Below are 6996 nucleotides of genomic sequence, written 5' to 3' on the forward strand. Positions count from 1 at the left end.
CCGCTCAGATGCTGATTTGAGATCGATTTTTTTTCCATATTCTAATGTTTAACATTTCCATCAATTGTCTATCACACAAAGAGACATTTTCCATGTATCATCTACATGATACATGGAAAATTACTTACCCGGTCGTGTGAGATAGGAACAAGGAAATCGAAAGCGAAAGTTTCACAATGACTATAATTAGTTCAAATGGAATCAGTTCCATTGTTTTGAGGTGGGCCAAGAGCCGGATTTCTCAACACCTGGGCAAGTAAAACCAAAAGTCTTTGCAATGTTAGACACTTGTAGAGAGAGCAGTGGGAAAATGTTTCATTGTCTTTGTGATGTTGTTGAACCGATGCCTTCACTGACAGTCTGCAAGAGTAAATTCAAAAGTCATCCAAGAACAGTAATTTAGTATACCTAAGTATACCTTGAAGCATTTTACAGCTCTACATTACAGCTCATTGAGAGGTTGATTATGTATATGCTGTTAAGGAAAAAAAAGACAACTCCTGCGCAAAACTCTATCTATCTATTTAGCCTGTTTGTAAGTAGCGTACCTGAGCGGCCAGGGCTTTAGACCAGCTCATCAGTCACACTGCTATAAACCACTGTACAGGCTGCACATAATCGTACTCAGCAGTCTTCCTGTGAAGACCTGCTTATTCAGTAATTCACTGTCATGGTTCAGACTGCATGACATTCATTTTAATTTGAGCCAGTCAACTGTATGCAGCAGAAGTTCATTAACTTGAAACTGACTCAACAGACACATCTCTCATACACTTCTTCTTCTAAGTAATCCTTTGCTATTCCTTTAGAGGCATATCAGTACAGCAGCTGCTATTTAGTGTTTATACACATCCATTATGTTCATATAAAATGTTGACTTGAGTTGGGGTCAAGAATATCTCAGAGTAAAGAGAGCCCAAGGGCTGTGTGTGTGTAGGTGTGTGTGTGGATGGTTGCTGTGTAACAGCAAACAGGCTTTCAGGTAGCAATTTGTTGCCCTTGAACATGTAATTTACTGTGCCACTCTCTGTGAACTACTGTATATGGATGTTTTTACCCCCCCACCCCCCTCCCTTCCTTTTTTTTTTTTTTTAGACTCACTTGAGAATTAAGCCACTAAATCAAATTCATAATACCCAAAGGCTTTTCATTTGTTGCTGCTTCAAAATCCATCTTTGAAAAATATCCTGCTTGCCTCGGAGAAGTCTCACTCCTGTGGTGAGGAGCTGAATCACAATAACAACCCCCACCTGCTTTTAAGCACACAAATATTTTCCATCTTACTTAGTGGGTCTGACCCCTAAAGCTGAAGCAGTAGCGACATCATGTGGTGCAAAGTTAGCAGTACACTGTCGCTAAGAGGGGGAGGGATGAGTCAGTCTGAGGCATTGTCTTGGTAGGGTAGACGATGGTTCAGAAAGGAAATGCGGCTCAGGAGACATTTCAGTTGTGTTTCATCAAGATGACTAATCTCATACCAGGAGACCCGGTAAACCACCCACCCTCACCTTCCCAACCACAGACACAGGAGAATTTTGTCTGTCCACTGTGATAAACTCATCATCTGTGGTGTTCTCCGCGGGGCGGAGGCAGCTCGATCACTCCTGACCTTTTTGTCTTTGTTGACCTTTTCAGATTGAGATACTGAGGTAGAGTTTCTAAAGGAGAACATTGGAACTCTACTGAGGAAAAAGCAGGAGGGGGAAGATGCAGAACCAGCATGGATTATACAGAGTCAGATGCTGCACTTTGTATGCAAACATAGCCTGATAATCAGACTTGCCAGTTATTTCATCCTCAAAAAAAAAGAAAAAAAATCCAAGATGTGAGCAGGCATTCAGAGGTCTGTAAGCAGGCTTGCTCAAACGCACACTCGGGCAAATGTCACTTTTCATGCCACAAAATGCATCTCATGCTACGAAACTAACAAAATGGAACAGAATAATTAAAATATGATTAGAGTATCATTAGAATATTATTACCGACATTAATTTGTAACACTTGGGAAGGAATGCATCATCATGGCACTAATATAGCTTTTTCCAAAATGTATTTCTGTGCTAAAACACATTTTATGAAATGTTTGACGCTGAGAACATTTTAATTATGAAATATATTTCATGGGCATTCTGGTGCTGAGCGGTCCAACATCTTATTATTCATAACATGTAACTGCAACATCCCTACTTCATTTCTGGCCGGGGAACTTTGTGGGTGAAGAGCATTTTGGGGATAGTAACATCCTGTGCATCCAAAAGACGTGGTTAGGAAAGCAAGATCTCATGAACCATAACTCTCTATTGAGTAGCAATAGACTGGAATCTTAAATACGATCCATCTGTTCAATATTCAGCAATGTAATCATAATCAACATTGATTGTTGTGGGGCACTGGCGTTGAGATGAACTCTAATATACATGGCATTTGAAGCTTGCTTCACTCAACCTGTGTTTACGTGTATCATGGGGGACAGTTTGTCATCTATTCAGTAAAGTATTGTCACTTGTAAACAGTTTTACATATGCTAGTGAAGAGACGATGTTTCATGGATATCATTAGATTGGCATTATTTAATGAACAACAGCAACAGTGGAAGCCTGGACCGGTCTGGCATTAGTAAATAATAATGTTAGTTAAGTATGGCAGGCAAACTGAACTACTCTTCAATAGCATGCTGGTAAGTGAGCTCTTTTATAAATGTAAAAATTAACCACTGGAATAAAACCTCCAGGTGACTCATGCCTTTAAAAAAAAAAAACAACAATATTGTGCTGCTTGTGCTGAAATTAAACTTTTAAGAAATGAGAATACTATGGGGGTTGATTTTACTTGCACAGGAACTGCAAATTAAAAGTTATAATGAATTTCGAAATGAGGTCAGAGCCAATAGAGCCCCTTTAACCTCTAACGCTGATGGTGTGAGTGGCACAGATGAAATTGTTCATTTGTGGCAGGAGCATTATTACGACTTGTGTAAGCACTGCCTGTGCTGCCATCTTGAACAGGACTCTTGTATCGCAGTGGGACCTTCCTGGCCAAATAAAGGATAAATAAATGAAAATGTGTGAATAGTAAAAAGTCAAGCCTGCTGTTAATGATGTTGGCTTCACTCAGGGTGTGACAGTGAAGTGTGATGAGGTGTGTATCCGGGTCTGATGAAGTGTCTGCATCGAAACTCTCCATCGTAAAGAAGCTGGCATTCAGTAGAGAGTAGTGAATGCTTTCTTTGACAAAGTCAAACATTTATATATATGCAGTAAAACAAAGACAATAATTCACCCAGCTCTCCATCAGTTTTTCATGAGTTAATACAGGCTTGCACTTGAAGCTAACAACTAAACAGTGGATAGACAGTGCATGAGTCAAATGCAAAACAAGTTAGATAATCATAATCATGATATGACATGCATGTCAGTCACTTTCAGCTCCACATTACTATGATTACTATGATTTTACTCTCAGCTCCAGTGGGTGGCACTGATGCACATGCACAGAGTAACAAACGTAGCGTTTGTTCCATTTGTAAGACAAAATTCAGATGGTGGTTCTAACCAAGCTATGGCATCACAGTACGGACCAAACCTTACTCTGGTGGAAAATGAACCGACACATTTATTGTGAAAAGCAAATGAAGAAACAGGAAGCTACAGCAGTAACTCTGAGGAGGATGGTTAGGGTTAGGGGTTAGTTGAGGTCAGGGGGTGAAAAGTTGGTGGCTTATAGGGAGAAAGTTATATTTAGCTTTACTAGACACAGCAGACAGAAGAGTGAACTAATACACGAGACAAATCTGCTCAGTGCCCTGGAATCTGATGGAAAATTCTGAGCTGAGGAAAGCAAAGAACAAACACCTGCTTCGAGGTAAGACAGCTTGCTCAGTTATGGGCTCTTTAATGTTTGTTAGTGGTTTAATGAGCAGTGCAGTGGTTTGTTACACCATCTCATCAATGCTTTGCTAACCAGTTAGCGAGCAGTGGCCTCTACTTTGTTGTGTTTGTGTCAATTACAGCCAGGCAGTGGCATATAATTTAGGTTTTATACTGGGGTGCAAATGATGGATTTAGATGGAAAATAGAGCCATTTGTTTATTATTTATCAGAAATAATCACAAACAGATGTATGAGGCTTGATTCACTGTGTTCAGTGTGCAAAGCTCTGTCTACTTTGATGTTACCCGGCAGCTCATTAAATCCTGTGATTTGCCTGTAACATTACACAATTAGCAATGTAGGGCTGGGCAATAATTTAATGTTACCTGAATTGTATCATGATAATATGTTTAAACTGTGTTTTAAACTGTCATTTGATAATGGCAAAACTGGTCATTAAAGTTTCGTCTGATTGGCAGTGGAGTAATTAAGCTTTTTACAATATGATATACACCATATCATTTTACCATACCTTTTAGACTGGGTATCTTAGACAGTGTTATAAATCAATGAGTGTGACTACTCACTAGCTACAGTGGTATTAATTCAACAATTACACTGCGTTATTGAATTATGTTTTAATTATTTGTGCATTCCACGACACCTTGGATGCTGAGTTATATTTTGTGAATGTCAGGAGTTCATGCCACATTTCATGGTACATATGCGTGCAAGTGCAGCATGTGAGCCCTAAAAAAATTATAACTTTAAATAAAAAATAAAAAAAGATCTGTACAAAAATTACCTCATAAACTTCCAAATCTGATTAAATACAATGGAATGAAATCTTATTCATTTTACAATTACCCAACACTTTCATTTAGTTTGATCAAACGGAATGAATCTCATTGGGAGCACATATGGTCTCATTTTCAGTTTTGCTGCACCAACACAACCATATTCTGCATTTCAGTATTTAAAGGCCATTAGTGAATGACCTAATGTTACATAGTTAGTTTTTACATAGACGGAGTTTAAAGTGTTTGAAATCAAGGTTACCACAAGTTTGGACAAAGCAATTAAAAATAAATGAATCATTAAAAAATAAAAGAACAGGAAGAGAACAGTCAAGTAGAAAATGGATAACAGGATTAAGAGGAGAGTGAGGATGAATTAAGATAGATAATATGCATTCAACATATTTTAAATAAATGCTCAGGTTAAAAGGTCGTTTTTAAAGAGGTTTTTTAAATGGGTACTCCTACACATTTTATCCTCTGGGGGTCGAAGCAGCCATTTGAGAGTCATTGGAGTCATATGAATGAAGTTGTGAATTTTCTGTGAAGGTCATACAAGGCTGGCACAGTAAGTAGCTAATTATTAGTGTCACAGTTTGTCCTTGTGTTCAGGGACAATTGTTCTAGATTGACACAGATAGCCTTCATCTCATTCCTTTTGCAAACCACTTGCAAACCTCTTTCTGAAATAAAACACTGCTGTCTAAATCTTAACCTGAGGAGGGAGCCATTAGCAGGTTATGAGCGTATTCAACAGAAACTGAACAACACTGTTTATCTTTTTGATGTATGGATCTGAGCATTGCTTGTTCATTTGATGAATATTAAATAAATGGGTCTGACTTCGGAACACTGTTTTTAAACTGTAAGAACATACTTTTGTTACTGTGTTGATGCAACATATGAAGGCAGGTCCTGAATCTATAATGACCTTTAACAGCTGTAATGGTATACCTGCTCAATCTTGATGAAAGTAAATATTCTGACATTGCTCTGGTGCAATGAAATCAAATTTAACTTGAACCTCTGGCCCAATAAATATCTCTGATCCATGTCAAGTTGCAGAGCCACTGTCCAGTCCTGGGCCTATGAATCATTCAGGGGTTTCTCTACAGTGCGCATACAGCCCCTTCACATACTCCAGCAAATTTAATGAGGTCATAGCCCCCATTTATTATAATTACAGCTGTAAAACAGCTGCCACATAAAATACTTTATGTACAACAAGCTGCTTTTGGATGTGGAAGCAACCTTTAGGAAAGTAAATAATCAGTGACATTTACCTTTAATTCATTATTCCTTTTTTTAACACTAGATGGCGGTGTTACATCATGTCTGCACAGTGTCAGACGACTCAAAATCCTGCATAGCACTGTGAGTCCAGCAGGCCACAGCAGCATGCATACATGTTGGCCAGGATATTTACAGTGCATGTTGTGCTGAACTACACTCTGTGAAATGCTTTGTTTTATTATGTGCATTCAGTAATCCCTGTGCGCTTTGCTATTTCATGTCATGTTCAGTGTCTCTCCAGGGAGGCCTCTGGGGATATGTAAATGTACCCGGTGCTTTAACTGGCTGAGTAAAGAAAGTGACACCTCACTGTTGGTGGAATTTAGATCAACGCTGTGATTACAGGAGGCATGCTAATGCTTGTCATGCTGCCAGCAGGTGTCACTGAGGTTTCCTCACAGTGGAGGGAGCTGAGCCTCTCACTGCAGTTTCCCCCGTACCTGTATGACCATGCATTTATCTCTGTCCACTCTCATTGCTCATCATCATCATCTTCATCATTATCATCATCATCATCCAAATCATCATCATCTTCATCCAAATCATGAATGAATTTGTGCGTGATGGCACATTTACAGCATATACATATGGTACAAAGATGGCAGCGTTACTGAGGTGCAAATACATTGGTACAGTGGTAATGAGCAGAGAATGTCACTATAAATACACTCAACATGTCAAATGATGTCTGATGATGCTGTCACACAGCAGTATACAGTATGGCAGAGTTGCAGCTCTCTTATCTTGTACTGTATAAGGAGGCGAGTAACCATTATTTTCATGATCAATTATTCTGTTGATTATATTCTTGATTAAACAATTAATCAATCAATCAATCAATCAATCAATCAATCAATCAATCAATCAATCAATCAATCAATCAATCAATCATTTTGTCCAAAAATATACTGAAATATACTGAAAATGGCTGTTTTTCCCCAAGGTCCAAAATCACATCTTCAAACCGTTTTGTCCAAGACCAAAAGATATTCAGTTTCCTCTCATAAGATAAAGCAGAGCAGCAAATCCTCACAAAC

The sequence above is a fragment of the Seriola aureovittata genome, chromosome 19 (assembly GCF_021018895.1).
Source record: "Seriola aureovittata isolate HTS-2021-v1 ecotype China chromosome 19, ASM2101889v1, whole genome shotgun sequence".
NCBI classification, from domain to species: Eukaryota; Metazoa; Chordata; class Actinopteri; order Carangiformes; family Carangidae; genus Seriola; species Seriola aureovittata.